The sequence below is a fragment of the Ptiloglossa arizonensis genome, chromosome 2, assembly GCF_051014685.1.
Source record: "Ptiloglossa arizonensis isolate GNS036 chromosome 2, iyPtiAriz1_principal, whole genome shotgun sequence".
In the NCBI taxonomy this organism is placed as follows: domain Eukaryota; kingdom Metazoa; phylum Arthropoda; class Insecta; order Hymenoptera; family Colletidae; genus Ptiloglossa; species Ptiloglossa arizonensis.
This window is the reverse complement of record NC_135049.1, coordinates 16,075,437-16,102,664: the sequence shown is the minus strand read 5'-3', so window position 1 is coordinate 16,102,664 and position 27,228 is coordinate 16,075,437. Positions and strand designations below refer to the sequence as shown.

The 27,228-nt window shown below is 38.6% G+C and overlaps 1 protein-coding gene and 1 long non-coding RNA gene across 2 annotated transcripts in view; both read left to right on the top strand.

Moving 5' to 3' along the window:
* The window catches only part of LOC143143788 (extracellular serine/threonine protein CG31145), a 125,157-nt gene that overhangs the window by 56,250 nt on the left and 41,679 nt on the right, over positions 1-27,228 (top strand). The window lies entirely within an intron of this gene.
* On the top strand, positions 370-15,097 carry LOC143143801 (uncharacterized). Its single transcript, XR_012991251.1, has 2 exons — positions 370-1,070; positions 15,066-15,097. It is a non-coding gene; the product is annotated as an uncharacterized LOC143143801 (long non-coding RNA).

The window sequence follows — 27,228 nt, the reverse complement described above, 5'->3', positions numbered from 1 at the left end:
TATTTTGCTTGGTTTTCGCGACAAGTGATCATTATCGACACACTTTTTATCAAAGCTTTTTTCGCTTTTGATATAAGAATGCGATATTACTTTCTTTTGTTCTGTTCGGTATCATTCGATTTGTATGGAAAAAGTCGAGTAATTCGTTTCATTCTTCGATAGCGATAAATTGGTTCTCTTTCTTTCTTTCTTTCTTTTTTTTGGACGCTATTTTAAATTGTACACTCTTGAAGAAACGATCTGTCGATACCAGTGGTGGAAATCGATGAACGAAAAACTTGTTCGATGTCACTTAAATATTCTTAATTTAAGTAATAGGAATAAAAGTTCGGTCGTATTATTTCTCTTTCCTTTTTGTTGCTAGACTTTAAAGTTGCCTCGAGAAGAAGTCGCAGACTTTATTTTGCGCCACCGTGATACGATCTAAAATCGTGGACCAACGTTCCGTATACACGTACACCGCAACGTCGGTAAGGCATGCATAATGCATATTGTGCACTTACCAGATCTGGACTGCATCACGGGAAAATATTATCGACTCGGGAATATCAATGCGAAGAGGTGAGAGTGTCGTCGCTTCCTCTGTTCACATTCAATTCCACGGCATACGTCGTTCGGACAGGGAAGAATAGAAACTGCATAAATAATAAAATGTTCCTCTTATTGCGAATTCTTGCTACCTAGGTGTCCTTATGAATTCATCCGAGTACCCTTGCTAAAAATATCTACAACTTGTCTTCTTCGAAACAACGAAACAATAGACATTCGAATATGGTAAATCAACTGGGAGTTCTGCAACCGTGTAAATGGTAAACTATACGCATTTCATATTCCGTTATAAACGACCATACTTCAATTGACATTCTACGAGATGTTTCAGGATTTTCCGACCGAACTGTATCAGTATGTTCTACGAGTAGAGAGAAGAAAAATTGTTGTATCAGCATAAACCTATAAATGCGTTTATTAAAAAGCTGCGAAAAAAATATTACGAAAAGATTATAAATGTGTTTTTACAAGGGGAGTCTACGATTGGACGAGCGCTTTTTAGACAGAACTGACATGATTTTGTGAGTGAAAAATGTAGAGGATGAATAAATCGTAGAATATTGTCCCTTGAACGTTGAACCATTTTTATATAAAAAAATGATTTTAAACGTTAAAATTTCAAAGACGTTCGGTAGATTTCATTCTTAAAAATTATCTCTACTGTTCTTTCGAATTATACCTCTTTATGGAAGAAATGAAACTGATTAATAGTTTGACCAAGTTGCTAGAATAAGAATAGCTCAACGATAAGTATCTAATTGTTTTATACGAGATGTGTTTACTTTTTAAGATCGTTGAAGGTGATCGATGTAACTTCCATTAATCACTATTATTAATACTTCGTTTCGAGTTTACAATGACATTAATTGGCAAATTGTATTTCGCGTTTTATAGGGTTAATATTGCTCTTACATTCAAAAACTATACATAATTTAATTTTTCTGAAAAAAAAAACTCGAGTATTCAAACGCATACAACATTATTATCTAATTCTATATTCCATGATCATTGTACCATTTAATTTCTAATTTCAATATATTATTTGAATATCTTTATATATGATATATAATACTCGTATACTAGTATATATTCGAATTTGCGTTTAACCGTGATCAAAACTGACAGTTGAAAATTATTTGGAACCACCTTAATCGCATTCAGTTGTTTTTTATTGATTTGCATGAATTAGGTTATCCATAAATAAATTTCCATTTCCGAAGTTTAAGTTTAAATAAGTGTAACGAAGGATGGAGCAAAGTTTATCTTACAAAGTCGAATACGTTCGATTGAGTACATATCCGCTTGCATGTGACTAGCTTATTTATCCTGCTATTGTTGAAATTAGGGTTTGTTTGTATCGCGTGTTTACTTTTAGAGGTAAAATCAAACATAACCAAAAGGGAAACAAAAATTTGTCAACTCAGCCTCGTGTACCGATTTCAAGCTGCAAAATGGAACGTCTATAACGCGAACCAGACATTTGAAACAACGTTAATACTTCAAATACCATTTCAAACAGAGCGTTAGTTTATTTTACGGGTGTTTCATTTTTTAAATACAATTACGGTTTTTATTCGATAAAGTAACTTTGAAAATAATAATTCTCTACTCGAAATAATGAAATACCGCTTGAAGTGACGGACGTGTTCCTAAAATGTTCCGAAAGCTTTCGATAAATGAATTTACAAATTTCTTCGCGTCATTAAAACGATGAAATGTTAATGATCGAAAGAAAAAAAAAGAAACTGGAATATCGAACGTATGTGTACTCGATGGATATTTCCCATATAACGAGAATGTAACGTAACTTCTGTCCGATGTACACTTTGATGAATATATTCTAAAATAAGCTCTAGAACGTCGCGATACTTTTCTAGAATTACTTCACTTATCCATCTTTCGGTTAGCCCCGTTGTATTCGGCTAGGTTCACGGACAGTTAGCTAAATAATTCAGCAAGTTGCCGGAAACAGCCTGACAACACGACTGTCCCTATCGCTGTCAATTTATTGACACGTGGAAATTCCTAATGATAGTGGAGTTTATCGATGACACGTGTACGGATTGTAACAAGCATCGTTGAGTGACATTTACGCGAGGCTCGTTCGAAGTAGTGGCCCGTTTCGGTGATTGATGCTTTTCCGTGATATTCGATTCGACCGGTGGCTATGCAAATAATTATTTGAATGATAACTGTGTTGCTTTCGCGTGTAAATGGCCGTTTGATCGATGACCATTCCATGGAGATTGATACACGATTGATATTAAATTCGAGAGACCTCGCCGTAGTTGACAATTCCTTTCGCGAATTATGTTAACGAGGTACACAACCTTTCGAATTTACGGAAAATCGCGAGCATCTCGATTCGAACGAAATTTCAGTAACTTTTAACAGGAAAAAATTCTACCAATTGTAGAATTTCTACTTTCCAACCTCCAAGAGAAGAAAGTATTATAATTGAGAAAACTTACGAAAAAGTTACGAAATTGCAACTTCCGGCGTGCAAGGATTCCTTCGAGTATCCGAGAATGGATTTCAACTTATTTAAGTTTTCCACAAGCGTCTCGAGATCTGATTCAATTTTGCGTGAAATCCGTTGACGGATAACGTTCGGTTATCTCTTGTAATTTTCTCCCGTTATTTGTAAACATTTGAAAAAACATTCCCGATGCATCTTACCGAGAATTTTATATAAAAAATTGAACCGTTAGGAAATATTCGGTTGTACGGAAAGTCGTTCCGTGTTTTTACGTGAAAATGAAACACGATTTTTTTCAGAGTGTGTAAACATTTTATTAAATTACATATTCTCCGTTTTGTAAAACAAAATGACTTTCCGAACAACCTAATATTTTCGCGTTGCCGGTTGGAAAGTAGAAATACAATTGCTAGAATTTTTTCCTGTTAAAAGTTACTGAAATTTCGTTCGAATCGAGATGCTCACGATTTTCCGTAAATTTAAAAGGTTGTGCCCCTTGTTAACATAATTCACGAAAGAAAAAACTTTTCATCCCTATTCGTTGCAGCGTATAAATTATTTCTCGAACGCGATCATGTCGAGGCAAATATTACATCAATCGTTACGCAATCGTTGGTTAATTCAACTATAAAAAAGTCAACGAATTTATCAGTATCGCGGATCCATCGAATTCCTCGTAATTAGCCGAAGCGTGGAAGCGTGTCAAGTATCGAAAGTTTCGTTCTAGGCGCTTCTAAATGTTCCAGGAACGGAACGATCTCGGAACAGAACCACCGTGTTCGATGCAGCGGAGGAAGAACACGGCGCAACGCACTTGTCGTCGCGCATAAATGTTCACCGTAGTTGTTAGAATTCGCGGATCACGGATCCGAGCGTGACCGCACACGCGTGCGCGAGGGCTACGTGCGCGCGAAGACGAACGTTGCTTGAATCGCGGTGCTTTCGTCGCGGCGAACCGCCTCTAAAACAAACAACCGGCATATTTGCCCGTGAGAATTGCCGATGTCTCGTAAAATACGCGCGGCGCCTCTTTCTCTCCGTTTTATACGAGCGATAAATCTTCCCGGCGAGTGCCACCCTCCACGCGTCCTTTTCAATGGCTTCTCCGCTTATCCGCGCGCTAATTTTACCTCTATTCGGCTGGCTGCGAGACGACGGGAGCTAGCTCTCGATAAAATAGCAACGACTCGTGTTCCGTCGGACGACCACGATGTTCGACAGCCGTGGAACACAATTTACACCTAATACTTCTTCCGCGAACGAACACCCGCGCGGATGGAATTTATCCTCGGTTGTTTCTTCGCCGTACTTCCATTCGTATTCGTCATTTCCGTTGTCCGATTCGAACACCCTTAACGAATGGTATCAACGTTAGATTTACGGACGGGACGTTTCTTGTACACGTATTTCCACGGACGGGTATTTCGATCGACGGGTAAGAGAAACCACGTATTTTCTTCGGAAAAGGATTGATCGAATCTTTAATAGTATCGATCTTTAGAATAACAGTAGATATTCCGTCGATCGATTGAATTGCAACAATCGTAAATCAATAGGTTCGAATGTTCGAAATATTCGAATGTATGCGTTTTTTTGCTAATTAAAGTTTTAATTATCACAGAAATCTTGATATTTTTCGTACGATCTACAATATCGATCCTACGAGCAAGAAATATTATTTTATCTCGATGGAATTCCGAGCGAATGGGCAACGTTATTCTTTTTTGTTTCGTAAATCGTAATTATTCTTCTACCGTTTAATTGTTTATTACGGAACACTGGTTTTGAATCTCTCTTAAATTACCGACCGTTTCTTTATACATATATAGTGCACAGAATTTTACGTTCAAACGTGACCGGAGAACGCAAATGAAAACGCGTGGAATTACATTAATCGTATTTCATTTCTTTTAACGATCGAGGAATTCGAATGCATTTACGTTGGATCGGTTTGAATCTCCATTCTCGTGTTCCAAAATGCTGTTTTGTCGAGAAATTTCAAATTGAACCATCGAGCACGATATCTTATTTCTCGCAGGGTTAAGTTCCGGTGATGCATGCTCGTCATTCGAGGAGTTCCATAGACGTCGTTGTTTCGTATGCACGACGCCGACGCGTCTTTGAGCAATTGAGAATGATTCGAGCTCGAAGCAAGTGTTCTTCATCGCGTACGTGCTACGAGGTCGATTTATAATTTATATCGCATAACTCGTGCGCAATTCGAGCATACTTTTGGTCCAGGTCGACCCAGATTACTCGTGGCTCGAATTTATAATACTCCTCAAAAGTATTTCAGGTCGGTAATTAGATGGTAATTAAAGAAGCTACTACCCAGCGTTAATTTACTAAATATTGATTTACCGAACACACTAATTTAACACTGTATTTAATTCATAATTATAAACGATTCCGCGCAGCGGTTGAAATTGGTTCGTTCTATATTAAACAATAAATGCTTGAACGTGTAGTTTCCAAGCACCATTTATTACCGGTTGGACCAATGGAAAAGAACCTGTGGATTGTTGATTTATTAACGTTATAATGTATTTCAATGGTAGTTTCTAAGAGTTCTGTTAACAGCCGGGAAGCGTTACGACGCGACGGAAAAATTATTTCACCCATATTTCATATTTTTCTCGAAATGTCAAAGTAATCTTGATTTTTCTTTTCTAATCGTAGAGTTTATTTTTTTTAGGACTAAGTTGTAGCTGATAAAAATACGAATTCAATGACACTTATCAATGTGTTCATTGTGTATACTTTTACAAGTATAGAAGACAACGCGCAAATATTTCTGTCGACTAAAATATATTTTTTAACAAAATTAAGACCGCTTGATATCTCGAAAAAGAAAATAACACGCAAGTCTTGAAAACAGTATATTTCGTTAATATTTCGTTAACAGTAGATTTCGATAAATAATAGATCATTTCGAACGACAATTGTTATCGATTCACCCTGTATACTAACAAATTTATTAAAAAATAACCCCAGCGGTTAGGTCACTAATCCCTCGGTGATACGAAAAGTCCAACTTTCCACGAAATCGACGTCTAAACTAGAAAACGTACCGAGTAACAACTTTGAAAAATAATTTTAAAGAAACCAGCCACGCGAAGTGTCGTTTGGTAACCAAGAATGATAAACGGTAGAACGATAATAACGGAAAGCTGGTTGTGCAACACAATATTGAATACCGTACTAAATCATTCGTAGTTGTAGTGGATGGTTAATCCCAGGTATTACGGAGGCGAACATTTCCGTTTTCTGTTTCCCTGTTGGGTATCTTTCCACGAAAAATGTGAAACGAAGAAACTTTAGCGCGGTCATATCTGAAAACACCTGGACGCGAGTTTGCCAGCGGCTAGATAAAAGAAATCTGTGTAATTGAAGTTGCCGGATGAGTTTGCGGACTCTGTGGCCCACCTTGTACGTGTTCGGAACCTGTTCGACGACGTGTCGGGGCTATGGCGACCCTATGAATAACAAATGAACGCCACCTTCGCGGCTCCGCTCTTCTCCTCGTCTTTTTTCTTCCGCTTCTTTCTTCTCTCATTCCTCCGAGCTCGCTTTACACCCTCCTTGTTCAGCTCCAGCACGGATAAACCACGTTAAAAGATTCAGTGGTAAGTGCTTCCCATTAACCGCCCCCTCTGCTTTATAGTTTCTTGAATTTTCCACGCTCCGTGAAAAAATTCCTGCTTCTTTTAGATAGGTTCATTCCTCGTTAATTAGTACTTGGAACACTGGCCATGAAGATTTCATTTGCATCCATTACGTTGGACAAAAACTCTTCCCTTTTTCACAATGGATAACGTCTGTTGATCCTTGATTAGTTTGGGGCTGTTTAAAACGGTTAGGGATCGAAGAATATATCGCAAAGCTGAAATTGAAATACTCTACATTTCTGCATTGCTTTTGTGCATTTCTCCGCGTCGATGGAATCGAAAAGTGCAATTGCACTTCTGAGATATATTCGCGCAGTGTTTCCATTCTCGTCTCGATCTTGATAAAACTTTGTAGGTTTCGAAAATGATCAAAAGCAAAGGACGAGTATTTTTCTTTAGCGGTGGTTATTTATGCGCGAAGGTTGCAATTACCTTCCAAAGTTTAGAGCTTCCGATACTACCTTCGGAACTGTTACATTTACAAAAAAGACTTTACGGAGAATTAACACGGTATACGTATCGGTAAATAAATGGAAAAGTAACAAAAAAAATTATTTGTAAATTTTGTTCACAGTATATAGGAAACTTCTACAATTATTCATTTTACGTCATCGATTGTCAATACGTACACAATATCGGTAGAGAATATAAATATTTGCGAGCAATTGTGAATCGAAGGTAAAAATAATTCGTTATATCGTCTTTTAAAGCGTGCTCAAAATAACGGTGGTAAAATTAATTTATTGACTTTTTCCATTCAATTTTCGGTACGCGCACACTTTTCTATCAAAAGCCATAAGTAATTCGCGTGAAACACTTACTCGCATCCGCAATAATTTTCAAGATAACATCAAAGAGATGAAACTTTGAAGGGTAGTTTCGCCCCTTAACCTTGAGTTACCCCAAAACCTTTCAAGTTTCATCAAAGTCAAGGGGTGGGACATCCACTTTGTGGATGCTTCTGATCGGGTTAATTAAGTATAACGCGCTCAGTTTTATTCAACGCAAAAGAATCAGGGAAATTTATCATTTTTTGCAGTTCATTACCGTTTTAAATTTCATTTGAAACAACGATAAGATTCTCACTGGGCTCGATATTTCAATTTTCAATGATCTCATTATTTATTCCCACTGCGGATGATTTCAAAAAGCTCTTCGGATAATTCTACCATAGTAATTCTTTCGTTTCAGAACTCTTCCAATTGTGGATTCACTCTGCGTAATATTCAAATATTGTTTAACATCCGATGCTAATTTCGAAGCACTAATCGTCGTATCTTCTTTAATTTCGCGGGTAATCCATTGTTCGTTCGTAGCATTAACCCTTTGACTACGAAATGTGCATACATAACGCTTTCAGAAGTCTATCAATATATACGAGAGACGTATATATACGCCTTTACAAGTCTATTAATACACACGAAAGGCGTAGATATACTCTCTCACAAATCTGTCAATATATACTAAAGACATAAATATACACACCCAACATTTTTCTCACTGCAACACCTTCGCTTTTTTACCAATTGTACACGTATTTCGATGTACCGTTTAATAGTCAATGGAGACGACCGGTCGCAGCGACGAGTATGCAAATATCCCGTCGTCCGCATCGATGGTTCTCTCCGAGAGTGCGTCGCAGTCAAAGGGTTAAAGCTTTTTATCTTGTTCCTGTTCGGTCAGATGCGCCGAAAATTTTCAACGAGACCGAAACCAACCGACTTCGTTCGCGAATTCGATCAGGCTGCTCTGGAATCTTGGTACAAACTCCGCGAAAGTTTCGCGGATCCCGGTTGGCACTCAGAAATCGCTGATGTATTCGATACAAGTTGCACCGGCGTATCTTACGGCCGCGTTTCTAATTCGCGCGAAAATATCGTACGGAATTCATCGCGCGTCCCGATACAGAAATTCACCGGACATATCCGTGACTCAATCTCGAATCCGTTGGTTTACGATCGGTCGTACATGCGAACGAAGCTTAAATCCTAGTCCTGATAGAGTTACAGACGCGGCCCGTAGTTGCTGGGAGCTCGCTCTGGCACGGCAATGGAGGAGGGAGACGAGATTAGTTCGACTCGCGCGTGTGTTTCCGAACTCAATCTACGCCGGAAGATTCGGTTTGCAGTTTGGCTTGTTCGCGAGCACGCCGCCTGCCAGGTACACCGGAAGACTCGCGGTGGTTCCTCGACTTCCGGCCGCTCGTCTCGCGCACCGAGCTCCGCCAGGAAACAGACTAATCAGACAATCCCGTAATCAGGCCAGGCTCGTTTGCTCGCTGTTTCAAAGGCGTCCGAATTAATTGACTCCGGGCTGATTTAATAAATTACTAATGATCGATACCGGAAGATCGTGGTTTATTCGCTCGCGGAGGGATTCTTCGGTTGAGTCGCTTCCGAGCGACAATTTTTACATCGGATTCGAGCAATCGCTTGTTTATGTTTACGAAGACAATCGTCGAGTGTGGACTCGTTGGAGGAATTGTTCGGTTAAGTCGCTTTCGAGCGACAATTTTTACATCGGATTCGAGCAATCGCTTGTTTATGTTTACGAAGACAATCGTCGAGTGTGGATTCGTTGTTCGAGGAATTGTTCGGTTAAGTCGCTTTCGAGCGACAATTTTTACATCGGATTCGAGCAATCGCTTGTTTATGTTTACGAAGACACAATTGTGGAGTGTGGACACGTTGTTGGAGGAATTGTTCGGTTAAGTCGCTTTCGAGCGACAATTTTTACATCGTATTCGAGCAATCGCTTCGTTCTCCATTGTTTACGTTTAAGAAGACACACTCGTCGAGCGTGGACTCGTTGGAGGAATTGTTCGGTCAAGTCGCTTTCAAGCGACAATTTTTACATCGGATTCGAGCAATCGCTTGTTTACGTTTACGAAGACACACTCGTCGAACCTCAAAGGCTCTTTATCGGCTCGAATTCGAAATTAAACGCTTTCGTGTAAATCGGTTAAGATTTAAATCGGTCCAACTATTTTTATTTTGCGAATTAACTCGCATCGGATTCGAGACCAACATTGAGACACGCTCTTCGTTCGGGTGATAATTGAATACAACACGAGCTTTGAAACCGATAAAAGTTCATTTCTCCATTATTGATAATCGCCGTTTCTTTTTTTTATTTCCCGTTTTATCTTTCCGAAAGTGGTATCTATCGATCGGTGAGCTTCTGTCGATGAAAATAAATCCAAACGCGACTCTACTCGGATTGTATTTAATTACACACGATTGGAAGTATTTCAGTAGCGAATTACACAATGTGTAATTACAAATGGTACGAACGAGGACGTTTTTGGATTTATTCTCATCGGGGAAATCTTGCCAATTCGTTGATAATAGTTTCACATGTGTAAGTATGTAATGAGAGTGTAACGAGAGAGTACAGAATGAGAATCTTTTGTTCTTCGTTAGCAATTGTCACACTGTTCGCACGTATTGTCGCGTAATGGCGTGTAATGCGAGACTCGCTAGTTGCTGATCTCTCTCGTTCGCGAGATAGAAACACGAGGTAAAAATCGCCAGTTTGTCCGGTATAAAGTGAACTGGCCGTCACGATTTTATCACTTGAAAGCGGAAATTACCAAGGCAGAACAGATACAGGCAACTCGTAGTTCCTCCAACTGCGGTGTTGCGGTTCCCGCGATAGAGCTGTTTAGTTATTCGAGTTCGACCGATCGATATTGATTCTTTCGATGATCTTAGAACGGGAACGAAAGGGGGAGCATACGTTGGTCGTTTTCCTCATTCGTTTTCGCTCAAAGACATTAAGATTTTCTTTTTTCTTCATTTTTTTTTTTGGTCGTCGATTTCACGAGATAAGTAGAGTCTGAGAGAATCAAAGGTATCTCGAGAACCTTCTTCGTTGGTGTATCAACCTCAAAGGCTCTTGAGCAGGGCGTGGGTTTCGCGACATCTTAATTAGGTAACTTCAAAGGTGCCTGAATTAATCGCCTCAGACCCTCGTGCATGGCATGCATTATCGATAGTTTTCTGGATCGATAGAAAAGTCTCTGAATCGATTAGGCAGTTCTGGAATCACGTTGAATTGTTCGCGCGTAAATATTCCCATTTAATTATTCGGTCTCCTGGGCGTTATGATTTAATGAGAGTTGAGGTCCAAGAGATCGACAGAAATATATTTCACGCGTTCAACTTCGTCGTTCTCTAGCTTATTTAATTAAACGATTGTGGAACACGGGGCTCGATCTATTTGCAATTTCAGTTACCAACTCGTTAATCTTAATATACTCGGGTCAAGCTGATCGATTCACCCGTCATTTTGAAGAACCGGAATTAGTTTATGGAGTCGCAAACACATTCAAGATTTAAAAATTCTTCATCGCGAGTAGAATCGGTCGCTATTTGTCACATTGGAAAGTTAACCGGAAGTCAGTTTTCGACACGAGACGAGACAAATTTACGAGAAGACTCTGGCTGTGTTTCGAAGAAATCGTTACGACGAGAAACAGTTATAGCGATCACGAAACGACCTCTGTCATGTTAATCACCATTGTCCGGACAGGTGTTAATAGCAAGGTCTAACCTGTACTGTTTTATAAATAACAGTGAGCACGTGAAAAATATTAATACCACTGTGATTCGATCCGATAGTGTTGTTATTCCTATGACGAACTCGTTTGAAAAGAAAACCATCGCTCGATGACTAATTTCCTTCCTCTCTTATCATGAATATGCGTACATATGTCATCGACTCGATCCTTTTTGCATAAGTTTGCGCATCCATTGTCTCGTTTGCAGGTTCTTAGTCATTACGTTGTTCTTCTAAACAGGTTTGATAACACATTTTGCACTGGAAGGGTATAAGTAAGTTTTCCACGTACTGCTTTTCAACGACGAATAAACGTTATTCACTTGTGCGTCATAAATGGTCGCGTATAATTCTAAAACCTTATTTTCCTCTCCTGGAATACAAGTCACATTTTTCTTCATTTTCTACTGCATCTTTTTACCTTTTCCTGACGCTTCACTAGACTCGTTTATCAGTGACTTCGCAACTTTGTTTTCAGTTTTCCACTTCCATTCGGGCAAAACGTAATCATTTGTTTTTCGTTAAAATGTTATTCAAATAGTCATGTGTTCAAAGTTATGTAAATTTTTACTTCGTGCTGTGGAACTTAAAGTAAAAAAAAAATACGTAAAAATAATTTCATGTGTCGGTAATAGTAACGATGAATTCTTTTCGAGTCATTTGTCAGAAATTTCTATCGAAGACTACTCGAATGTAATCAAATAAATATAATTTTCCCCTTGGAAAATAAAATAAGAATTAAAGTTCGTCAAAATGTTACAAACTCGGTTATCCCTAATTAAAAATAAGATTTCATACTTATTTAGTACAAGTTCGATACTCTTTTACAAGTCGAGTTATATTTAATTGTTCAATCCTTCTCTTTTGGATTCTTTGCAGAAAATAAATTAATATCCAACAATAGAAAAGTACACGTTTCAACGCTACGATATTTTTATCACTTTTATTTAGTACACGGTATCTTGAGTTTCGACATTTTTACGTGTTTCCAAATCTCTGAAATCTCCAGAAAATTCAATAACAAAAACTCTCTGGTTTCGGAAGAGGTCCGTCCGTAGAAAAAAGCAAATTCTCGCGAGATGCTTTATGAATATCGAAGGATCCTCGAGGAAATCGTTGAATATAAATAGGCAAACCTTGTTTTCGCGAACGAATATCTATAGAATTGGCGAACTTGAACCGAAGGAGTTGCCCGATTGACTGGGGACCTCTCAGTTTCTGTCATTATCTTCTCGTGCATTCATTCTTGTCACGGTGATCGTGTTCGATTTCTTACCTTCCACGGGAATCCATCGATCGATAATTCGGTTCGAGCTTCGATGTAATTTCACTCCTTGTGCGCGGTATTGTAACAGGTTTCGTTAGCGTTGATTCATCGCGTCGTTATCTTCCATCGCTTGTTATTCGATTCGAGTATTGAACTTCTGGTTTCCAACTCCTTGTCTTCCTTTTACTATTAGTGACTTTAAATTCGTCGATCCCTGTACGTCGTGAGACCTGTATTATAGCGATACATCCTTGTTTGCTACTGTTCCGAACAAGACAAGGTAACATTTAGTAGCGATAGATTACGTTTCACCCGAAGACGATAGAAAAACCATACAAATTTCGCACAACGTCGAATCGATCACAAGCATTATATCTTTGGAAACATTTATTCCAGACACTGTTTTCTATTGGCTTCTTGTTGCGATGACTGATATTGGATCTTCGGTACGAGCTGTTTTATTGGCTTCGATGATCTTGTAACCGGTTACATAATATTATTAAAATTTTCCTTTCTCAATCGGTTTCTAGGTTCTTTTACTCGCATTCGTAATTGAGAAATTTCGCCTGTGGTGTCGTGTTTTGTTTCATGTATATATTCTTTTGTATTATCATTTGAGAAAGAAAATTTTTCACAGGGAGTATATAAAATGAATTTTCAAAGCTTGTATCTTCGCATTAGTAAGAGATTTGCTCACAAGTTTTTCATGGATTTTGAAATAGTCGTTGAGATAAACATCGAGGTACACGAAACAAGATCGGTAATGAAAGTAGAACGAGGTGTACACGTGAAATTGCTGATTCGAAACCTAACCATCGCGATGAATCAACCGATAATGATCTTCGAGTTGGACGAAGTTGAATAACAATCCGGAAATGGAAATCTGTTCCAGTTTCCCGTTTTTACCGACTTCCTTCGCTCAAAATCTACATTTCTCCGAGCACGTTGTTCCACCTAATTCATGCGTGTGTCTCCGTTCTGCATAGATGCGTTTAATATTCATGTAGCTCGGCGTGTATGACGAGGATTAAGCTCAGTGCTAGGCAAAACAATGGATTACCTGCAAAACTACATCGTGCTCGCCGCTCTGACGTCAATATTCGCTAAAATTGCTTTGTCAATGAATTGGCCAACCGATTCAATATCTCTAGTAATCGTTACATTTTCAATTAACATTTCCAATAGATTTAATTCAACCAGATGTACGTCCTTGATAAATTCAATCGTTTCTTGAATATCTGGTTTCCAATCCATAATTACAAACCTTCTATGGAATTATCGCAATTAGTCTTTGACGACGATTATACGTGACTACGCCTGGCAGTATTTACCGGCCGCTGTCACGTATGCGTGATCTCATTATTTCGGTCGCTTTGTCACTATCCACTGAACTTGTCAAGTTTGTTCATGTTCGAGTCTTGTGTCGTATATTCACTATGGTGTTTATCATTTGAACAATTTGAAGAAAGATCAAGAGGAAAATCGTTCAGAGTTAAATCACGTTTAAATCAATTTTAAAGTTTTAATTACGTTTGGAACGATTGAAAAATCTAGACTGAAAATTTTTAGCATCAAGAAGACTACGGACGGTTGGAAAGAATCTTTCCATTTACATTTATTCGTGAATTTCGGTATTTAGTAATATTCTTGATTTAGAATTTCATCGTTCGACATAATTCCCAACGAAATTAGCGAGTTCTGTGCACGGTATCGGTCGTCGTGGATTATCCTATTACAACAAAATATAGTTTGGCTCGCGATAATACCTTTTGTTCTCATGCTTTGTTAAAAGCACCATTAACGTCGCCAGCGGATCGCGATTCGTGCAACGTGCTTCGATTCGCGCTGGCAATGAGACCAATCCAATGACGCACTCATTAATACCGAGACGTATCAATTCCCAAACGTTGGAGCATTAAACAGATATCGTAATAATAGATACTGTTGTCATTTCTTCGAACATGCAGCCCCGTCGAGACATGCATAAAACATGCATACAACGATGCAGATGTCTAGTATCAAACTTATAAATTATCGAATAACTTGAAATCAATCTTTATCCAGATAACCGTGCGAATGTTTTAAATTATTTTTCATATAGTATATTTCCGCAATTGTTCATCGAACCCAATTACCTAATATCCTATGAATCCCTTGCTTAATTAAAAGCGGTATCGTTATCGATAAAAGAAAAGAAATAGTGGGAAAAATTTATTTTCTCGAACAATTATCACACACTTGGTATTATACAAATTGAAATCTATCAAAATAATTTTCAAAATATCGTTATTATCAATAATCGTTGAAAGATACACTAGGGAAAATTTTCGTGAAATTTTCACCCGAAGAGCTACAGATTTCGTTCGACGTTCACTCTATTACGTAATATATAGACAAACGAGTATCAAAATTGTCAATTGTCGAACAATTGACAGTTATTTATACAACCGATGAGTCTCGATTCGTTTGAAGACCTTCGGAGCTTCAGGTTTGACGCGAGTGTACTATCAGCAGTATCAATTCTGACGCGAACGCATCGTAGGCATCGGGAACACGTTTCACAATCGATTCTCGTCACTGGTTCGTGGATTTCGATTAGAAACACAGGAAGCGCGTCACTCTGATGGATGTATTTCAATCACGGGTAATTTTGCGCGAAACACGCGACGGGTGCGAGGATCGTCTTAACGTCGTCAAGAGGTAACCAGTCCCGATTCCCCGGATTCTGTTTCCAATTATCCCTTAGGCGATCCTTGCGTCTAGACGAGGCTTTAATTCGTAATACGATTGGACGCAGACTCTCGCGACGGATGAGAATCATCCTCGGGAACATTCCGGTATCTTTGATACACGTTATCTACACTAGATGATCGAATTTTGCGTAGATTGCGTGGATCGAGTAGATTAATTTTAATTCGCTTTTAGCATCATTGAACGGAGTCTTGGTATCCTTTTTCCCGTACTTTTCAGTCCAAAAAAAAGAACAATAAAAACAATCTTCTTGATCTTGTCTTTTTCCCCTATGATTGCACTTCAGAAGTCAACCTTTTGAAAATAAATCATCTTCAGTCTTTGGGAAAATACCGTACCAATAACGTGTCCTTCAGGGAAGAATTATTTTTTAGGTTTTTATTACAAAAGAAAAATAGAAAAATGTTTGTGTAATATGTATCTGTATATTGCAAGGTATCGAGGAACAATAGTTATTTATTCGATATGTGGCAGGGAACACTGTAGTAAATGCATTTGATATTCGGAATATTGTGACGAGTATAGATCGCCTAATTGACACGTGTAGTTTACGTTGTTTCCGTACGACGGTTTATTTTCGCAGTAATGAATCGAAAAATTTACGAAAAATTTATCAAAACGGTGAAATGGTTACTAGACAGAAGCAACCGACAATTATTTAAAATATGAATTATTGTAAATATTTGAAAACCTGGATTATAATTTCGATAAATTCGACCCTCTATCGAGACTTGTACAATAGATGAAAATATGTTGCTAAGGGTTTAAAAAAAAAGCAAATTTAACCAATTGTTTCCAAAAGCAACCGAACGAAGGTAATCCCACACAATCGTTGCGTAGAAACGGATGCATTCGTATCGAATTGTTTACACAATTGGGAGTCCCCTGTATGCTGATGCACTTGGGACTGCTTCTACTGCGTTACACGAACGTGATTCACCGCGTTACAGGAGACTTGTCGTGATTTACTCGCCGCGTTATACGAGTCCGTATTACACGGTAGTTTACAACGTGGACATCCTACTTGTTAAACCCAACACACACTCGTTCGAATTAAAAATAAGAAAAAAAGAACAAGAAATGTCACGAAACAGCTTTTACTAGAAAATCAATTTGTAATACTTTACTAGAAAAAAAAAGGTTCAATAAATATAATTGTATCGTTCGTAACACGAAGTTTATCACACTCTAATTGAGCATCAGAGAAGAGTGAACGAAACAATTATCTTACATTATTTTAATTTTCCTTGTTCTTAACCAGCACGTCAAATCTTCAATGTTATCCTACGTATAATAAGTGTTCTTATTGTCTATCTGTTTGCGATTCAACATTTCCAAATGGACAATTTCTGTCAAAACGTGTCGTAACCTCTAAATTCGCTAAAAACGACCATTCTCTCTTGTTTCTCTTTACTCTTCGAATATAAAAAAAGATCGTTGAATTTTCCTCCAAACGATCCGAGTGTCGTGACCTTGACGGATCATTACGCCGCATCTTGCATTGTTTCTGCGAGCAATTAAGACGCAATTCGTATCGTCTGCGATCGCTCGAAGCAACGAGCGACCAGCGATTATCGCGAAGCGTCAGTTAACGCGATATCGTTGAATTTTTCCATTGTCGAAGGGATCCATTCGTATGAAATTTTTACCAGACTCGAACGAAGAATAACGTCTTTCTCTGAGCCGAGTGTTTGAACGTTGCAGAAAGTTTCCGAGAGGGAAGCAGGTGGTTTGAGAACGAACAGCATCCTCGTCGTCCGTGAACCTCTGTTACTCACGAAAACATTGACGTGGTTGATAAAATTGTTCGCGGCAACGGATAAATTACGTAGCAGAAGTTTCCTCGAGCGTCGAGAATCGACGTTGTTAGTGCAGATTGCGAAGAACAAACGAGTGTACCGGAAAAATTAATAGACAGATTTTCCTGGGGGAAGGAGTGCATTGTTCGAAGTTTATAATCATCACCGATGAGACCTTGATTCACCGTTTCGTTCCCAAGTCGCAACAAGCAGCGAGAAAATGGCGATATTCTGACGTCACCTAGACAGAAGAGACCAAGAACGACACACTCGGTTGGAGAGGCGATGGGCGACGTTCTTTTGGGATTGAAAGGGGATGGGAGGGGATGGGAGGGGGGGTACTTTGCGTCGATTTTCTTCTGCGCGGTATAGTAATCAACGCGGACTATTATTCAACCCCCTGTCCCTCGAAGCGAGGAGGAGAGATGAGATCAAAGGAGAAGCAAGAAATCGGATTTGTTTCCTCGGAAACAAGGCCTCGCTCCGCACGGAAAACTTATGGAAACAATAGAAAATTTGAAATGGAATCTCTTGTCGCGCTCACCTTATAACCCAGATTTCGCTCCGAGCGATTATTACTTATTTAGAAGGCTTCGAGTTGATGTGCAAGGTAACCCGAAACCGACCACGACTCTTTTCAGATGGTAAATCGTTTTTAAATATAGTTATAAAAACACTGGAAAAAGTACACAGAAGTCAAGGATGACGAAGATTAACGACTGATTTATTTTAATAGAGTACATTTTTATCAAGCGGTACCGTTTATATTCAAATACACCCGGTACGTGTTCCGTGATAACTTTTCGGAGAGTACCTAAAGCAATTATTTTCTCGTCCTTGGAAAAAGGGAGTGTCGATTGTTTCTTCGTAGCAATAATTCTACCCGTCCCTACGTTTTTCCATTCCACGCGACGAAGAACACATGGACGAAACGCATTAATTAACAACGAGTCGTTCCAATCACGGGTGTTCGACCGATGGACGCGTTCCTCGCAACTTCAACGTCGCCATTGTTTCTCGATTCCTTAATACGTACAAATGCACGCCACGTAGACATATTTCTTTCCCGAGGAGCAGCAAAGAAGACCATTTTCGAACATTCTCCTTTCTAAGCAATTTCGAAGGAACCGATCTCCGATAAGTCCTCGAATCCTACGGATTTTCTGCACGTCGTTGAACCGAGTCGGTCGTTGTATCGTTTCGGAAAAACAACGGGATCCCGTGGATGTGTACGGTAGTTTGAAAATGTCCGGGCGTGAGTAATAGAATCGCATCGAAATCCGCGGACCGCGAAAATAAACAAGAAAGTTAATTAATACAGTTGGCCGGGGCGGGGCGGGGCGGTACGGTTCGATTCCGTGTCGAATCGTTCTCATAAAACGACACTCGGACAGCCTAGTTACACGGGTGCACGTCTACAGGCAAGACGTAATCAGTCAGTGTACATGAAAGCGTGACCTAAGCCTTCGTTACTGCACGTGCATGCGCCATGAAATTGCATTAGTGATCACTGCATATTGAGGCAGACTGTGTGCATTCTGACCTGTGCACACGGTGACGCGCGACCGGGTACACGTACGGGGCTCGTGTACACTTGCACGAATTGTATGAAACCCCAACTAGATATACACGGTGTGTCTACTTTAACGATCTCATCAATTGCGACCTGACCAATATATGCCGAGGCCGCCGGTTCCATATCGATTTTCACGCCCCGGCCAAAAATCATATCTTCGCGCCGCGCCGCAAACCCGGCGTCGACGCTCACGCTTTTTAAACAAACCTGCGTAATTGTAAACCGTGGGGAAGCAACCGGACACACGCTCGCTCGTCCCGGTCTCTCGTTAGCAGCGATACGAATCGATCCAATGACGTTACTCGTTAACTATTGCCGCGGCCAACGCTCGGGGTCGTTTCGGACCCGTATTTTCGGGTCGTTTCGGACCCGTATTTTCGGGTCGTTTCGGACCCGTATTTCGGGCTCGTTTCAAACCCGTACTTTGGGCTCGTCACGGATCCGTACTTTGAGCTCATTTTGGAGCCGTACCTTGGGGTCACTTAAGACCCGTACTTTGGACTCGTTTCAGATCTGTACTTTAGGCTAACCTCGGATCCGTATTTTGAGCTCGTTCTGGATCCGTATTTTAGGGTCGTTTTTGACCCGTACTTTGGGCTCGTCCCAGATCCGCATTTTGAGCTCGTTTTGAATACGTAGTTTAGGGTCGTTTTCGACCCGTACTTTGGGCTCGTTTCGAACCCGTACTTTGGGGTCATTTCGGACCCGTACTTTGGGCTTATTCTGGATTCGCGTCGAAGACTCGACTTCGCCGTGGAACGCTTACGTTACAACGATAAAGAGACCGTGGCACGAATAAACGCATTTTATAGCAAGCTTTATCGCAGGATTTAGTCTTTTACGAGGTAGGAGAGGTATCCGAATTCGTATAATATTCTTTTATTGTTCGATTTGTAGGAGTCACGGTGGGAAAATACCACGTACCAATATTTGCGAAGTAAGCGAACGGCGCACGTTTACAAGAATATGAAAATAATTATCGTTTCAGTGTTTCGACTTGTTTTTTCAGGTTCTCGTCGGGAAATTTTAGAGGTTATACGATCGGCGTTGTTATTACGATATCAAATTTATTGTTTTCTTCTATTTGCAATGGGAACTATTTTGTTTGCACGTAACATTTTTCATACAGTTGGTCGATCGACTATAAAATAAAGGGAAAAAGAGCAAGGGGTAGTTTTGAATAATTACTACAAAGTTATAAATGGAATAGTAATTTATTTTCAGAATATCAAATTATTCTCTAATGTTATTGTTATTGTATTTGCTATATTTGTCTTGCTGTAAATTTGAAAGATTCAACGTTATCGATCGTGGAAAATTCATCAGATCTTGATCCTAAATTATAGTTAATTATATTCGACGTTCAATTCGATTATCAAGTGTTATCAATTTACCATCGCGTCATTTATTTCTGATAAGTTGTAAATGTAATTAACCCGTTGACCAGGGAGAACGAGCTAACTCGTTATTCGAAAGTGCCTCTGTCGTGAGCAAGCACTTTATCTCGTCACGAACATTGAACAATCGAAACCTTAAAACCTTAAAAATAACACTTAATAATTAGAAATTACACTCCTACAGAAAGAGTCAATACGTCCATATATATTATTTCAAACTAATAATCGTGCGTGTATTACGATAATAATAAATTAATTTTTTAATTTTTCTTTCGTTTCTATCACTTCGGCCGTACACAACTGAAACAATAAAAATGCGTTTATTTAATATCGACTATCCATCCAATTTATCTATCTGACCGTGATTTGTTCGTCAACGGTCGAGTTACAAACGAGATATTTCTTCGAAGTTTCTCTTGTTTATTAAATACATAAACTATATAGTTCTACGGTTAGAGTCCAAGGATAAACAAGTTTTTTTCTGTCAATCTACGATTAACGTAATCATTACGTAATTACATTTCCTCGTCCTATAACTCGTTCATTTAAAGTAAAAGATCTTAGCATATTCGCGATTATGTAATATGCATAGAGAGCGTTTCCGAGTGAGAAACGTCACGCTTAACGAGTTAAACGGATTTCAAAATTGATCGAATCGATAGACATTGATACGTTAGTCGCACGGCTCGGTGAGTCACGAATCTTTCGATGATATTTCTCGGAACGATTCAATGCAGAGATATCAACCTCAACCGTAAATGTATCGACGGTACGAGAACACGTCTCGGTTCCATTTCAACATGGAAATATAAGTCAACGGACCCTGAACATTATTGTCACACGCGTGACGATCCAGGAAACGTAATTCGTGGTCTTTTAAAATGCATGGAACGCCAGCCACGACTCTGGCCCCTCGTTCCACGTCGGAACCAAGGGTTTGCCGCCGGTCTGATAGGTTATACCATACCAGGGGAGGGTGTTCTCCTCCGTAGCGCTACGTGAACACTATTAAGGGATGGTCCTTGCCTTATCTCCGGTTAGAACGGTCGAGTTGCGTATGCGTGACACGCGTCTTCAAGAATGTAGATTTCCCCGGTACCCGAGACCCACCGAATTGCTGTCTTTTCTTCTCGCTGATACTATCTCCCGGTGTTTCTCTCTTTTCCGCCACTTCTCTACTTCTAGCCGGTCCATTTTCTCGGCTTCTCTCCGTGCTCATTTCTCCGCTACTCTCCGCCTCGGGAATAACTCACCGAATGTCGTCGAAATTATTATACGTGCAAATCAACAATTCACTGTTTCTTCGTACGCGTGAAACGGTAATTCGAATACAAAATATTCTTTCTTTAAAAAATCTACTTAAAAAACCACCGAATAACTTACCGAATTTTAAATTTAAAAATTTTTCTTTTTAATCTAAAAAGAATCGTCCGTCATCTTTTCGATTCAAAATGAACGATATTATTGTGGTATTTGTTCTCTTTGCGGAGAAATTTTCCAAAATATGGAGTTTAAAATTGCTCACACGGAAATTGTTAAAGTTAACGGTATATCGGTGTTGGTGGTAAGGAAAATATACCTGTTTTTGTTAGGTGTGTATGGTACGTGACCGCTGAAAGGTCTCGGTCAAACATCGAGCGTAATTCTCGGCAATAACACCTAGTTGGAATACGCTCGCTGGATATATTTACAAGTCGAGAGACCTTGTCATTAATTGAAAACATTTCTCTGTCGCTACCTTCGTTCCAAGCCACCGAGCGCTTCTTTCATTGGTTCGTAGATGCATTCAGTCTTATCAAGGGTGGGGGTTTCTTGGTCTCCTAGCTTCTATTTGTCAGTATTGAAATTACAGTCGGTACGGGTGCACGTATTCATTCCAGTCGCGGTAGTGTAAAATGGTGCGAACGAGATTCAGCAGACTCTTTGAGATATCGGAACACGAGAAGCGTTACGAAGACGTTAAACGCGTTATAGAAATATTCCGAACGAAGTGTTCAAAGCTTAACGAGGGTGAGTACATTTCCGGTAGCTGTCCGTTAAAGTTTGATCGATTGCCTGATACTTGAGGAATTTCGAACATGTTTGCAGAAGAGCAAACTGAAACTTCTAACAGTAACTTCGGACCACAAATTTAATCGTATAATTGAATCCAAAGGTTCAACGAATTGCTTCGATGTGTATCGGTAACGAACGATGAATTTAATAAAAAAAATTAACGTATTAGTTTACACACTCGATACATTTTACAAATATTCATAGTGTGCATCGTTCGTTCTGCATACGTCGATGATAATTTGCGAAATAAGGGAGATTTATTTATCGTTCTCCGAATAACAATTTATTATTCAAGAACATTGCGACGTTTTGACACCTCGTCGGATACGCTACAAAATAAATCGTATAAAATGTAACATATAAATATATCTTTTTACCAAAAAATTTAAAACAGGGGTACAAACATAAATCACGTAAGAGGATGCGATTTAACTCGTCGTTTATCAATTACGATTACACATACGTGGCTAAATCGGTTTGTAATACATTTGCGCGCCGATTGCGATTCAACGATATAACAACAGAGTTTTTACGTCTCCGAGCGCAACGTGTGTACGTACACTCGTTCACTTTCAATTGTCGATTTTTGCGGACAAGAAAGCAAAAGAATCGCCCGCCCGTGTCGAACAGTTTTCCAAGCCTGACTTCACAAAAATCCGGGAGAAGTTTACACGCGACGCTCTGAAAGCACTTTCCCACCCCTCGAGTCCCATCCCTAGAATTTGCATACGCCCACCACGTGGCCGCGAAGTAGAATCGAAAGGGGAAGCTGAAGAGGGACAGAGAGAGAGAGCGGGCTTGTTTCATGGCTGGTAGTCCGGCGATCCACAGTTTCAACAGAAAATCTTCACCTTCGCTCTCTTCCTTTTTGTCGTGGAAAAGCAAGCCAGACGATGTTCGAGCTACCCCCTGCGGCTTGCATACTAACCACTAGACGACGTCCCGTTAAACCCTGCTGAATTATCTCGAGATTCGACGAACAAAAGGGGATCAACTCACTGACGATACTTCTTTCGACCAGTTATTACGAAACCGTGGCTCGTATCAGTGTACGTTCAGAAAATATTGAATATTTGTGAACGTATGTTCGGAAAGTATCGAACCGGTTCATTAACCGGTAACGGTAGTTGTTTATCGACCAATAAGTTTGGATCGGATTCGTTTAAGAAGTCATTCATCGTTCATCGTTTCCGTTGAACATTCTCGACAATGAGTTCGCGCTTATCGATACGGTCATCGAGAAAAATTACAGGCAATCTGAATTACAAAAGAGACGAAACGTAGCGATAAATTAAAACTATGGAAAATGGGTACGTAAAGTTTTAAATAATACGGTGAGGTATGTAGTAGAATAGATAAGAACAATGTCCGTATCTACTGATACGTAACGAGTCGTAAAGAAACTAGTTTATTATTAGTCATCGAAGAGGGAAAAATTGGTAATCACCGTAAAGCATAATATCTTGTTCTATTAGCATTTTCGTTATTTTACCTTGTATTTTGTATTTTGATATTTCAATGTCACATACTCGTATTTACGAGTTTTTTTTTCATTTCAGAGTAATTACTGACGAAGCAAGGAACAATTGTTGTTGCTCTAAAGATTTTACTTTGAAATTTCAGAATTATGCTGATATTTGATTTTTGGCACATCTTCCAATCGAATTCCGTTGTGTTAGGACCATATACGTGTGTAAAATGAAGAGATTTTAAATAAGAATTTCTTCTAAGCTTTTATTTTTGATAAAGAAATTCGTAAGTTTGACATTTCGTAATTTCAGATCGGATCAAATTTTTTCAAATTACTCCGTTTAACGTGGCGAAGCTCTCAGAAATGTTCAGTTCTTAAAATTTATATTTCGAGTATACCTGTTCTTCGCACGAAGGAGAACGATGGTAAGAAATCCCTACGAATTGATTCATTACCGTGACCCTTTTTTTTTTGCAAGCGTATATGATACCCTCGAAAGTTTTTGGTTATGGAAAGTGACCCGCGAGACCATTTATGTTGAACTGGTCAAAGTTATGGCCTACGGTGTACGAGTATTTTTATATTTCACCAACGAAACCTCAATTTACAGAGATATGTTTAAATAAATCAAGCAGTAATTTACAGAAATATATTCCAGAACTAAATAAAAACAGACAAGTCCAGTCTTAAACAAACGTATATTATATTTGTGTTTCGATCTGCTGGTTTGGAATCACTTTCAGAATTTTGTAAACAAAAATCAGAGTACAAATCGAACAAATTACAATATATTTGTGCAAAAATTCAACGCGAGGATGGCTGGAATATATATTCTCGTGTATAGTATAAAAACCTATATAACTAGAAAACAGTGGATCAGCTTACGTCTTATTTAATTTATTTACACTACTTCTAGTACGTTTAGGATTTATTTGTTCTACAATTATTTATCATTTATAAAATTAGTCATGGTATAGTAATTTTTGAAACAATTGAAACTTTCTGTCGCGCGTTTCGTGCATATAATATGTTTGTTTGGATTGCAGTATCCTATGCAGTCTTTATACTCTCCTTGTAGGTGCAAACTAATTAATTCTCACGTTTTCGTGAAAATTATACGTACCGCTATTAGAAACTTCTGTATTCGAACCGTTTCAATTTTGAAATTGAGTCCGGTGTTTCGCTGTGAATATTGTATAGTAACATAACGAAGTCAGAGAACACGATATGCCACGAGTATAATGTAATAGTAACTTAGAATGTCAGCCGATATTTTTCTTCGTGAAAAATCAAGTCATGAAAGTTCCTTCGTCGAAAGTCGAACGAAGTTACACCGAATATTGGAATCAATTTCCAAGTGGATATAATTTACGTCTCAAACAGATGACAAAAGTTTCAGGAGTTGATGAAAATTTCTATTAGCTCTCCTGCTCAACATTTATAGAAAAGAAAGCAATTGTCAAACGATTAACAATTTTCTAACGTAAGGGTCCCACATATTTTAACCCTCAGCGTTAATTTTGTTATCGAGCATCTCTACCGTTTTAGTTCTACAAAGCGATGAAATATTCAAGTTATTCGAAGACACTTCGTTTGCATATTTTTCTGCTCCTTTATGAATCGATGTTTGAAGATCTGTTCGCGTGAAAAATTTATCAGATCCTCGGTCAACGTTTCTCAATTTGTTCACTGAAACGGTTACACGAATTGTGACAGATTTCTCTCCAATATTAGGCGCAATGATCCATTTTAGTTACAATGAAATTCCCGGTATTTAATACTATTTTCTCGTCAATTCGAGCGACGAATATTTTCAGAGAATTCCATACACAATGAAAAATATTGTTTCGTCCAGATTTACCTACTAGTTAGAGCGTTTCTAGTGTTCTATCTCGTTCTTCCTGCCATGTTTCATGCAGCACACCCGATAAAGTAATAAGTGAAATGCGTGTCCATTTTCGTCGTTTGATGTTGTGCGATTTCCGGAAAAGTAATACCAAGTGCAACAAGTGCAAGTGCAGTAAATAACATTTGTGCCGTTCGTGGAAAAGGTTTATCGGTTCGTACGTTCAGAAAGTGGTTCGATCGATTTCGAAAGTGAAATTTTAATCTGGAAACGAGGAGTCGGTACATATGTTAATCGTGTCAAAATTGTGTGTATATAGATATTTGAAGAGAATGGGAATAATTCCAAAGAGGGACGTATGTTCACTTCCTAGATAAGATTAAAATATTACTTTATACGGTAGAAAAATAAACGGGACGAATTTATGGGATGACTTAATAATAACGGAACACAATTCGGATGCTCGGTCTCGTAAATTCCCCAGGAATGGTTCGCGATACGAGTTTTAGGAACGCTACTAGTCGTAAAAAGTTGTTTTTGTTGAAAACTTTATCAGTCATCACGGTCGACCGCGAAGCTCACGGAACGATCTATTAAAATTAATCAGCAGAATAATTGTCACCTTCACCATCCGCTCGTTTCTCTTCCCGTGATTATTGCGAGCACGTTCTGTAACATATTCCGCATGACTTTCCCAACGAGGGAACGCACAACTCATTTATTTACAATACGTTTGTCACATCTGTGTCACTAGGGCGCATAGAAAGCAGCCGCAGAGAAATAAAGTTTAATTTTTATATTTCGTTTAATATCATGGTCTGTGCTTGATAACAAGGATCGGGAAACTATTTCAAATGTAATTTTTCAATTGTAATTTCCGCTTACAAAAGCAATTTTTTGTAACCACTGTTCATCTATTTCCATCTGTGTAAATGAAAGTCAATTGACGAACGAAGCTTTAAATTTTTATATTTTGCACTGTATTTTTATTGTAGAATACCAATGTACTGCTAAGATTTTCTCGATGAAAATAAGAACAAACAAGACCCTTATCGGATTACAGTAACTTGCCCGCTTTCAAGTGACAATTTTACATCGGATTCAAGTAACGAAATTATTTCTTTTTCTCTAATTTATGATTATATGGAGCGAACGATTTATTATAATTGGTCTCGGACGAAGATAAAAATTGACTTATCATGTTTTCAAATGAACTGGCTGTCTCAATTTTATCATTTGAATAACGATCGAAATTAGTTAAAAACTAAATCCGATTCGTAGACATATTTTGTCTCTTCGTTAGGTTTACTTTTTGACCCATAATTATTATATACTAGATGTTGCTGTACATTGCTCGTAAAATGCAGGTTAAAAATGGATCGAAAGATCTAGAAAGAAGAATAAGGTTGCACTTATTGTTGTAATTGCAACCTAATTTGCTTCGTTTGGAACTTTAACCAACTGATGTAGTAACATTCCATAAAAATATGACACTCTTGTCTGAAGATTTCTGATTATGTAGAGCCAACATTACTTACATTTGCGAACAAGTATTTTGAATTGTAAATATGAATGAAGTACAGTACCAAGATCCAGTTGAAAGATGCAAATCTGAATACTATTATACAATAACTCGGCACAACGTCATTTAGGTCAACGGTTAAGCAGTTTGCATTTGAGATCCAAAGTTTGTATACAATACTTTTATTTTAAGAAGCTGACATCAGGCAAATTACTTTAATTGCCTTTGAATATATCTTGAATATTCTTTTTTTTTAAATTTTATATTATATTGAATTGGGATATTTAT